Source organism: Gymnoscopelus microlampas (assembly GCF_963454915.1).
Source record: "Gymnoscopelus microlampas genome assembly, chromosome: 1".
Taxonomy (NCBI): domain Eukaryota; kingdom Metazoa; phylum Chordata; class Actinopteri; order Myctophiformes; family Myctophidae; genus Gymnoscopelus; species Gymnoscopelus microlampas.
In genome coordinates, this window is record NC_139962.1 from 55,853,069 (window position 1) to 55,865,568 (window position 12,500).

General features: G+C 41.9%; 1 protein-coding gene across 1 annotated transcript in view; it reads right to left on the reverse strand.

Annotated features, from left to right (window-relative positions):
- LOC311045964 (synaptosomal-associated protein 25-B-like) overlaps nucleotides 1-12,500 on the reverse strand; it is a 68,380-nt gene that overhangs the window by 46,785 nt on the left and 9,095 nt on the right. The window lies entirely within an intron of this gene.

Below are 12,500 nucleotides of genomic sequence, written 5' to 3' on the forward strand. Positions count from 1 at the left end.
GCATTGGTAGTAGCGATATGATGAACTGTTCATTGAGCAGGAGAATAAAGCAGAATGAGACAGATAAAGACAGAGTTAATGAGGGAAGAGTGACAGCAGATGAAAAGACAGGTGAGAGGAGAGATGGATTATGATAGATCTGCCATGAGGGAAATTCAGCTGTCATGGCAGTAATGGGGGGGAAAAAAACTGCTAGTGATGTTGAGATATTAAGAATAGGGTAGCAAAAACCAAGGAGCTCCTTCTAGGCCCTCCACACTTGGCCCGCCAGGATTTGCATGTTGCATGAGCTATTTACAGGTGTGAATATGCCTGCTAATATGATTATTACAATTTACAAGTTAGGCATTTAGCAGACGCTCTTTATCCAGTACAGTAAGCAAGGTAAACACATACATCAAATGCATAGAGAGACAGTGATCCAATAGGTAAACCAAGGACCTAACATCTGTCTAAACAATATAATATCAAAAGATACTAATATGTTCATTGAAGTTGAGGAAGGCATATGGGAAGAAGTGAAAGGAGTGCGGTACAATTGAGAAGAAGAAAGGAATCAAAGTGTTTACTGTTAGGTCACACTGATAACAACAACAACACCCCCCCCCCCCCCCCCCATCTCTTTTGCAGCACTGCGTCATTAAGAGAGTATGCTGTCTCATTCTTACCAAGCTAGTTGGCTAATCGCCATCAAATCCTCACCATACTGCTGACAGTCTGTCCACCAAGAGGGAGTGAAAACGGGGGCCAGGCCAAATAAATGAATTCCCATTTCTGCTTGGACGGCATGGAGGCTTAGGGAGCTTTGTTGCTGCTAAAAACTGTCAATCTTTCTTAGACGAGCTGGAGCACACAATGTCAGTCATTACAAGTCAGTGGAGTAACAGCATACACAATGTGTGAGCCATTACAAGTCAGTGGAGTAACAGCATGGTCTAGTATAGACCATTGGTTCTCAAAGTGGGGTCCTGGGACCTCCAGGAGTCCTTGAGGGGGTTCCAGGGGGTCCCCAGCAAAAGTAGGTAATATAGGTAATATAGCATAACAATCATTGTAACCACTTTATCCATTTAGATATTGGCTATTCAAAAACAGTAGATGTACAAGCTCACAGTCCGTGCCGTGCTGCGAGCTTGTACATCTACTATACATTTTTTTTGGAAAATGTTCAATGATTTTGAACAATTTTGAAAAAAAAAAAAACACACATCTTCTCTTCTGGGGGTCCCTGGCACAAACTCTTTTCAGATGGGTCTGTGGCCAAATACATATCAATTTGGGGTTCTCTATTTTGAGAACCACCAAGTCAAGTGTTGCACCCAGGTTAGCCACTGAGGCAGCTGGCCAAACCCTCGATTTGAGTAGTATTTGAAGCGTGTCTTTTAGTTTTTGTAGTCCTACAGTATGGTGACGCATTAGGGAGTGAAAATGACAGATGACGCCAAATGACGCCCATCTGTGAGAATGTGTTGGGAGTGACTGTATCTTTCTTGCTGTAACGGGGACAACAGTCGACTGAAGGTCAGAGCAGACCTTCCTTCCTTCCTTCCATCTAGTCAGGCTGTCAGTGATGAACTGCCTGCATGATCAACCCCTCCCCTCCACCATCAATCACATGCCATGCCTTTGTTTACATAAAATAAACAAATACAAAAAAAGAGTTTCTGAAGAAAATAGGACGTGTGTGTGTGTGTGTGTGTGTGTGTGTGTGTGTGTGTGTGTGTGTGTGTGTGTGTGTTTGTTGGGGGGAGGGGGGGGTCTTTGTCATTGGTCTGATTCTGTCATAGAAAAGGAGGTCAACTTGGCAGTTGTCTCCCTGCTTTCTTTCTCATTGGTGTCGTAGAGGTTAATGATGCTGTTTAATTATGCCTCCACAGTAGCTGGCACATATTTGCCTTTTGACTAAGGTAGAAATTAATGGCTGCTTTTGTGGTTTCATTTTGTGTGCGTGCGTATCGTTATAGTGCTCAGGGTGAACGGCACCTAACTCAAATCTTCGCTTCTGGTGGGCCCGGGCACAAAATATTTTTTAGATGGATGGGTCAGCAGCCAAATACATATCATTTTGGGGGGTCCTTGACATGAAGAGGTTTGAGAACCCGTAGAGTATCAATCTATGACTCTGTCTCTGTTGTGTGACCCCTGTAATGAACCACTTTACTGTCATCCCTAATTTGGGCATGTCAATATAGGCAGAAATAGTCTGAAAAAGAGAAAATAGCTACAATCTTCTTTCAGATCTTTCGCCCTTTATCGTACGACTAAGCATATAGGTGCTTACCGTAAGGGCATAAGTGTTCCTGTAAATCCTGTAATTTGTATACTTCTGTACAATTCTGTGAAATGTGTTACATCAGCACATACTGTAGGAAATACGTTTCTGCACACCTGTCTGCAATTTACAACTGGACCTAGATAATTCTTCTAGCTTGCCAAAAGAAATCCCCCCCCACTGTATTTCTGTAAATATACTTAAAAATACAATACATAGTATTGTATGTCTTTTTATGTCTTGATGAATTGAATACACAGGACCACAATGGAAACGAGCCCTCAGGGCTTTTTATGTTATGCTTTTAGCATTATTGTATAACTGTACCTCTGTACCTTTTGCAAACTGTTATTAAAGTATTCAATCAATCAATCAATCAATCAATCAATCAATCAATCAATCAATCAATCAATCAAATCAATCTCCTAGAGGAAAACTAAACTAAAGATATATCTATCTATTATTATACTATTCTATTCCCCTTTCTTTGATCGCCAACCAAAACATGTCATTCTGAGAAAAGAGATACAATATAATATATAAGCAGCACTATGTATATACAATATAACTTACACAATTGGGGTGGTTGTATTATGTCTCCCTGCTCTTCTATTGAGACATTTAGATCGTGTCAAAGGTCATGTCTCACCTAGACACAGGATCTCGTCTGACACGCATTCATCAATTCAAGATTCAATTAATCCCCTGAGCAAGCAGGCAGGCTCTATTACTCAATGGTAAAAGTTTCAGCACCGGGTTCAAATCCGGGGTAGTAGAGGAAAGTTACGAACGGTAAATGTTCTGCATTTCTAAAGTGCTTTCTATCCAAAGCTATTTATAATGTGTGTCACATTCACCCCGTCACCCACCAACCAACAACAGTGGAGGCAACCATGCAAGGCACCGACCGACCTACTCTTCAGGAGCAGTTAGGGGTTCAGTGTCTTGTTCAAGGACACTTTGACACAAAGCCAGGGGGAGCTGGGGGTCCCAGACAACCGCTCTTGAAATAGATAGTGCTACAATAATAATAATAATACTTATATTTATAGTCCCCTCAGGATATTCATCTTCACAGACTATGCATCTTCTGACTATGCATATATCATGTATGTATACAGTAGTGTACCTGGGTTTTCACTGACTGCAGAAAATCTATCTGGGGGAAAAAATGGTTGCTGCCACATTTACCCTAGCAGCCACCGAAAAAAAATTAAAGAATTAATTATTTTCCACGCACAGACATAATTATATGTCAGATATGGAAGCAAATCCTTCCGAGCATTTCATGGTTTGTAAAACGTGCAAAAGGCTATGAGCTTATTGAGCTGTCATTGTGAAATAATGCAGAAGGGTGCGGTCACACCGAACTTTGATTCTGCCTATGCGGCGGATTCTGCCAATGCTTTTCAATGGGAACGGAGCCTGATAAAAATGTTAAAGAGGAACCTCCACTGTTTGTACACCTAATGAACATGAGAAGCATACTGTATTTTAGAAAGATCAAAGGTCACAGAACTACACTATGGGAAAACCTGGGCCTATTCCACTACATGTCCACACATGAATTGAAAACAATTAAACCCTATAATAAACTTCGCTGATCGGAGTGCCCCAGGGGTCTACACTAGGCCCCCCTCCTGAATTCCCTCTACACCAAATCTCTTCGCTCACAACGCATCTGTTTAAGGCATTTCCACAATTTTAAAAATATTTTTAAAGTATTCATTTATCAAGATTATGTCAGACATTTCTTTGTATATTTAAGTTATCTGTATCTCTGCCCTGTGCACTTTTTGTTTACAAAGCCTTGAAGGCAAACAGAAATGTCAATTATATGACAATCAATCGTCAACTTAAATATTTTGTAATCGTGACAGCCCTATCATGGGAGCTTAAAACTGATGTCACTCGACAAGCCTTCCTTGACATGAATTACGTGCAACCTGGAGTCGGTTGAGAACCCAGCTTTATGGTTAATAGCCAGGACCAACCCCCCTCCTCTAATGATTTGGTTCAACCTTTCACCTTTACGACCAGACCATTAGAAAGGCAAGCAAAGTGTGTCAAGGACAGAGAGAGAGAGAGAGAGAGAGAGAGAGAGAGAGAGAGAGAGAGAGAGAGAGAGAGAGAGAGAGAGAGAGAGAGAGAGAGAGAGAGAGAGAGAGAGAGAGAGCAGTAAGGAGCGCCACCATCTTGCCATGACACATCTGTCTGTCTCACATCAAAGGAAAGGCATGTTTTATTATTCACTGGATGGTGCTGGCTCCACATTATTAATGCAACGGCATGCGTGTGCGTGCATGTGTGCGTGTGCGTGGTGTGTGTGTGAGAGAGAGAGAGAGAGAGAGAGAGAGAGAGAGAGAGAGAGAGAGAGAGAGAGAGAGAGAGAGAGAGAGAGAGAGAGAGAGAGAGAGAGAGATTGACTGCAAGTGTGTGCGCTGTACAGTACGTGTTTATGTGTGCATGTGTACATGTTGTGACTGTGTGCGTGCGTGCGTGCGTGTGTGCGTGCGTGCGTGCGTGCGTGCAGCGTGCGTGCTTATCAGCCTGTGGATGTGTTTTCGGGATCTCGGCTCTGCCATTTTTACCCCAGACTGCTCCCACACATGTATGCAATGAAATACACAGTATAGGCATTGTTGTATGAGAAAAAAAGGGACAATTGGGGAAATTACATACTGGTTGACTGATTATAATGTTATATACATTTCCAGTTTTATTTATTTGTTTGTTTGTTATTAACAATACGCTGAACACTTATTTTCTTCCACCAGAACCCCAGATTCGGCACAAACATGGGGATGAATTAATTCTACTATGCCACCAAATGTGGAATGCCCTACCACCAGCCATCAAAATAAAACCTGTAACTCCCTACCCTCCGTTAAAACCGCCATAAAAGAGCACCTGTCTGCAATTTACAACTGGACCTAGACAAGTCTTCTAGCTTGCCAAAAGAAATGATCCCCCACAGTTTTTCTGTAGCCTAAATATACTTGTATTTCTCCTAGTATTGATGATTTCTTGTATAGTATTTTATGTCTGTATATGTCTGGATGAATTTTTGTGTTATCCTTTTAGCATTATTGTTTAACACACCTGTACTTTTTGCAAACTATGTGTTTACAGTTTTGAAAAACCTGCTTGCCTGTGCTACGGAGATTTCCGGCGGAAAGATAATGCCGCCCCGAACGTTGCGACGTTCGCTTGAGCCTACTCAGCGCCGTTTGAGTTCTGTACCGATAGGCACAGAATCGTAAATCATGTTGTGGGGACTATTCTGCCTCAGAGTAGGTCAGTAGCTCCTGATTACGCCCTATGAATGGTCTGATAAATCGCGGGTAGGTCAGTATGTCGCCTACTCGCCCATTCAATGGTCTGATAAAACGTGATAATCTCCCATTCAATGCATTGATAGCATTCGAAGGCGGTGCAAAAATAGCCTGTAGATTAGCTATTTACACTAGTTGGGTCCCGGGGAGACATCAAATTTCTCTGTTGGGTGTCAAGCTAAAAAGTTTGGGAACCACTACGGTAGATAATACGAAAAGATTGCGAAAAGATTCCGGTTACAGTTGTTAAGTAAATAGGCTAACTGGTGGAATGTGGGAAGCCCTCGATTTAAAAATCTGATGCTAGGAATTAGCCTGGATTTTGTTGCACGTTTCCTCCCATCTGTCCCATATTTCCTTTTCCTCTTCCGAGAACAACACTGGATTACAGTGTAAAAAGCCATTGAAACTAGATATCTCTTTCCCATGTGCAGTATACCAGCATGCTTTACTTACGCCATGATATTTAAATCATTTAGAAAGGATTCATGTCAAACAGTTATGCCTGATTTATACTTGGTTGCCGCGTCATGTTGCACACTGAAAATAGAATATCTACAAGCTTGTAGAGCTGCTATTTTCAGTGCATGGCAATGGTGCACCAAGTATAAATCAACCTTTATTCGCACGACATTCACATTCACTATTGGTATGTGGATTAGACACCATTTACACACACACACACACACACACACACACACACACACACACACACACACACACACACACACACACACACACACACACACACACACACACACACACACACACACACACACACACACACACACACACACAATGCTGTGACTATTTTCTTAAAACTGCAGATTAATTTAACAGCTGAGTTTCAACTCTTTGGACAGCAGCACACCACCATTCACACTGGAGACTGAAAGTAGGACAATTCAGCACCGCAGTGAGCGGACAGCTCCGCACTGGCATGCTTATCAGAAGACTCAGCCCTGCTCAGACACGACAACACACACACACACACACACACACACACACACACACACACACACACACACACACACACACACACACACACACACACACACACACACACACACACACACACACACACACACACACACACACACACACACACGCGTACACGCACACGCACACGCGTACACACACACACACACACACACACACACACACACACACACACACACACACACACACACACACACACACACACACACACACACACACACACACACACACACACACACACACACACACAGTGTCATTTTGTTCCTCTTAACCTGTTCCCACGTTAAGACTTCTAAGATGATAGGCCAGTTAAATAGTCCTCAAAATGTCTATTCCTCAAATTCTATAATACAAGTACGCACACACACACTCACACACACACACACACACACACACACACACACACACACACACACACACACACACACACACACACACACACACACACACACACACACACACACACACACACACACACACACACACACACACACACACACAAACATCCCAGCTGTACATATGCTGTGTGTATATACCTGGGTCAGACATTGTGAGGCTGACCTATATGAACACATGGCAGTACACGTGAGCAGCCAGTAGACTGAGCTGTTGTCCTGGAACTGTCACACTACGGAAGAGCCAAGCTATTCAAACACAATGCCAACACACACCGCTATACACGCCTGGCCACACATATGCACATTACATAATTACATAGTATGGACACATACACACACCCACACATAGGGTTGTCAGTCACCATTATGACATTTTACATGACAATGAATTGTCGCTCAAATAATTTCTCTTAATTGTGTTTCTGTTGTTGAACATTAGAACATTATGAATAAAAATTACATTTCCACTATTTTTTGGAAATATATGAACATTTTTCAACATGGAAATGATTATGACGACTATGTAAATAATAATAATTATCTCAAATAATTGCAATTAGGCGATTGTGTAATAATTTTGACAGGCCTACCCACACATACAGTACAACAAACAGACTAGTAATTATTGATTATTATTTCAAATGAATTATTTCGATTTCGAACCACTAGGCTCTGAGCACAGCAGTCATATTGGAAAGAAATTGAGTATCATTACCTCATTACCCCATTACCTCATTACCTCATAACCCCATTACTTCATTACCTCATTACAAATGATACTGAAGGCTCTGTTCCATTCTGGTCAAATAGAGTCAGGGTGCTGATAGTGTGCATGTTGGCTCACTGGAAACACTCTGCTACACCAGTGGGTCTCAAAGTGTGGTTCAGGTACCCTCATGGTTCCTTGAGGGGGGTTCCAAATGGCCCCTTACGGGTGTATAACTCTGAGAGTGTACAAACACTCTCAGACTTATGGGGGTCCATGAAAAAAAATAAAAATGAGAACCACTGTGCTACACTAAATGGAACAGAGCCTTAATTAGTGTCATTGGTAACTGTGAAGGAAGTAAGGAAGAGGCCGTCACATTGTGACATGTTGTGAACTTGTAGATCTGTTATTTTTGATGAATGTTTGCCCAGAACAGGGATGCTAGGGTTCGTGACGTGGTTAATGGTAAATAACTAATGAAGGACTTTCTTGCTTGTCTTGATTCCTCTGTTGGTCCAATTAAGTTCTAAAATGCCGAGCAATAGAGAGCGTGAACGAAGGTCTAACATTAGTTAGATTTATGTAGTCAACAGTGTAGGGAAAAGGGGACTAATTAAACACTTTACTGACACCATTGGGGGAAATAAATCACAAGAATTGGACTAAACGAGCACACTCCAGAGAGCCTCTGTTGTTTTGACTGTTACAAAACAGGCAGTAAGTAAGCTCCGCTGGATTTGAGGCCAAATAGGCAATCATTATCAACATGCAGTTCCAATTAATTGCTCGGCAGATGTTGCTATTTCCCATCCTGCTGGTTGCCCTTCAAGTGAATGAGGTTTTGGCCAGACTTTACACTTGATTTTATTACCGTAGTAAACATTTTCATAAATACTTTAAGTTTTCAATCACTAGTTTAAAGTTTTCAATTATTATTATGTGTTTAGTAAATTATGGTCCCATTAATTAAAAGTAATTTGCAGAAAAAGTGCTTCAAAACAGGACTGTACAAACCGATATGTCTAGTGACGGTTCCCTTCATCCATATTTTTTACAGTCTATGTTATAAAAGCTCTGCAGCTTTCTGTCTAGTTGCTTGACAGGCCTTTTGAATTGAATGAACTGGTCCAGTAACACAATGTAACAGCTGCACATGGCTGGCTGTGGGGGAAATGGAGATGCATGGTTCTGTGTTGAGCTATGTCTGGAAAGCAGGATGAAGAAATGGGATACTGGAACATCACTGGATGTAGCACAGTGAAGGAATGGATTGTCTGTTGTCTCAATGATGGGGAGTTAATCATTCAGTCAGTTACCAATATTGATTACTACCCAACCTACTACTACCCACACGCACGCACGCACGCACGCACGCACGCACGCACGCACGCACGCACGCACGCACACACGCACGCACGCACACACACACACACACACACACACACACACACACACACACACACACACACACACACACACAAACACACACAAACGCGCGCGCACACACACACACACACACACACACACACACACACACACACACACACACACACACACACACACACACACACACACACACACACACACACACACACACACACACACACACACACACACGAAAACAGAGGAGCACCATGCTCTGGCACACATAGGCATACAGTATGCAAAACAGCTAATTCTGTCCCCATCTGTCTAAAGTCTAGAGGCATTTTATAATAAAGAACAAATAAATAAAATAGATACCGTTGCCAGAATCTGCCGTACGTGCCTAGTTTAGAATTGTCTAGCTTTGCGGAAAGATGTTGTTAACCTGAACTGGTAAATTCAAAGTAAGTTCAGCAGAAAATATTATAGACAATATTATTTAATTCCCTTTAATTTCAGGGGTACAACTGTCAGGGGTCACTTTCACTCGGCACATATCAATTTCTACCTGCCGCGCAGCGAGCTTGAATATCTAAAACATTTTTTAACATTTTTGAAAAATAATGAAAATGGTGATTTTTTTTTTACACAAATCTTCTCTTCTGGGGGTCCCTGGCACAAAACATTTTCCGCGGCCAAATATATATACATTTGGGGGTCCTTGGAAAGAAAAAGTTTGAGAACTATACTGATTTAGAAGGCATTTGTAGAATCGGAATCAGGTCTTAAATGGGGCAAAAAGAGGCAATTTAACATGAAACCATCAATGGACACGTGTTAACTGGACCTGCAATCTTCTGAGATATAGAACAAGTGTTATTCACAAGTCAAGTGACCTTTTAGAAGTTAGAGGATGGCTGCTGATCCCCAGGGACCCACTAAGGCTGCTTGAAGAACAGACAGTTCTACAGAAGCCCATCATCACCCTTTCTGCCTATACTATTTAAAGCTGCTTGAACAGAACACTTCATGTCAATAATGGTTGTGCGGGTCAAATGTCAAAGTCCTTTGAGATGTTTACCTCATCAACTGATGGATTAGATCCAGTGATTGGGTACTCAGCCTAAATCTCTATCTCCTTCTCCGCTCTCTCTCTGAATCCTTGTTGCTCTTCCACTTTGTCTCCCTCATCCCTCCTCATCTGTCTCCTTCCCCTGGCTCGCTGATTATAATTCGGTTGTTAAGACGTGCCGTTGCGCCCCGCTAGAATAACTTCCGGGTCCAAGTGTGTATTTTCCCAATATACGCAGTGCTGTGTCCCTCGCTGTTTTAACAGATCTGAGACTAAAATAACGACTAAAGTGTCATTCTACCGCTTTCCTGGCAACAACAAAAAGAAGAGGATATCGTTTTTTTATATACATCTATATATAAATATCTATATATAAATAAATATTAAAAAAATATATTATAATGTTAATAATAATAATGAATAAATACAAATATAAATATATATATTAGCCTAATTTTTACTGTCTATGATATTAGCATTAAGACCCTTATTAACCCTCAATTGTTCATTTCTGAATAAGGAGGTTATTGTAAAAAGATTTACGGGTTCCAACATGTTTGTTTACAATGAAGAGTGGACGGCGCTGGTGCCTTTTGGACCCGGACGTGACGTCGGACTACAAAATGACGCCAGACTTAACAACCGAATAGAACCATGTTTAAATTCATGTTCTCTGTTTACATTTCATACATGAAAAGCTGAACAATTAAAGGAAGCCTCCACACACTCAAAACTATGCAAAATCCGATGTATTTACATTTTCTAAATATATATTTAGCAAGCTTTCGGTCATAGACCTTCTTCAGGCATAAAGCAATCAGTGAATATGACAGTATTTAAAGGTCCAGGCCAGGGTGTCATCACTTGATTGATGAACGAGTCACACCTGTGCCAAAACATGTCAGTGACCTACAATTAAGTGTACTACAAAAAGCTGAAGATGGAGTAATACATTTCCATATTAGATTATAAGTCATATCTGATTTATTAGAAACACGGGTGAGAAGTGACACAGGTTCAGAGAGAGATTTGAACCCGGGGCACACTATGAGGTCCTTGAACAAGCTGATTGAGCGACTTTTCTCATAATAAAATCTGAATTAAATCAAGAGGGGGATTTGGCCTGAAAGAGGCTCCTGTTTTGTTGCCAGGCAGCCTGTGGAGGAATGTGGGCGAAGGACAGGACAAGGGAGACATGAGATCACAGTCCCGAGTCAACAGCGTGCCTGCTGGGACAATATGGCCGCTCCCCAGGGAGACACTGAAGAGACACATAGAGACATCTGCTCTGGAAAAATACAGGAGAGGATAGATAGAGAGAGCCACACAGTGTCCTAGTCATAAAATGAATGACATTTAATAATAAATAAACTGAACAACAACATGTCAGCATGTTCCTATAGTCCTTTAAAATGGAAATGTGTTTATTCTGCAACAGCAAACCTTTTACACTTTTGGAGGTAAAACAAAAAAATGGTCTAATGTCCATGGTAATGTATTCCATTCTGCACTTATAGGGGTTGCCATAAATCGCCATATCCCATGTAGACAAGGATGACGAAGCAGATTGCTTCATTTCCTGGTTATATAATTCTGAGCAGGCAGACAGACAGACAGACAGACAGACAGACAGACAGACAGACAGACAGACAGACAGACAGACAGATAGTTTGGAAGAGAGGCAGACCGCCTGCCAGGGAAGACATAGATAGAATGTAAGGGCACCAGGTAGGTAAGCACACAGACCGAATTAACCCTTAAACAGACAGACAGACAGACAGACAGACAGACAGACAGACAGACAGACAGACAGACAGACTCTCTCTCTCTCTCTCTCTCTCTCCCAACCGGTCAAGGCAGAGATGGCTGCCCTCCCCTAGGTCCCCTTTGTTTTTGCCACTGGGGGGCACCACCTCCTTTTTTTGTGTAGAGATAGGAACTCGGTTTGGCTCCTCCCCTTTCTTAGTGCACTTCCTCCCGGGTGCTTTTAATCATAATAATACATCTTATTTGTAACGAACCAAATCTCAAAGTGCTACAAATCCTATAATACATTGCACAAACCAAAACCCATAATTTCCCCGTGTCACTGTGTCGGAATAAACACAAAAACAACATATCAATGTCACTAACAACACAAGCCACAACGCGCACAATTACTTCACGCAGTCCGTAGGCCACTTCTCACTGCTCAGCACACATCTGCCCCCTCGAAGCATAATTAATTGCGGCCAACACAAACTCACAACATTACGGTCGGCCATGTTGTTCCTTAGCGTCATCGCTGACCACCGCCCAGCGAGACCCAAACACCGCGAGGCGGACAACATTTCGTGTACACCACTTTTGT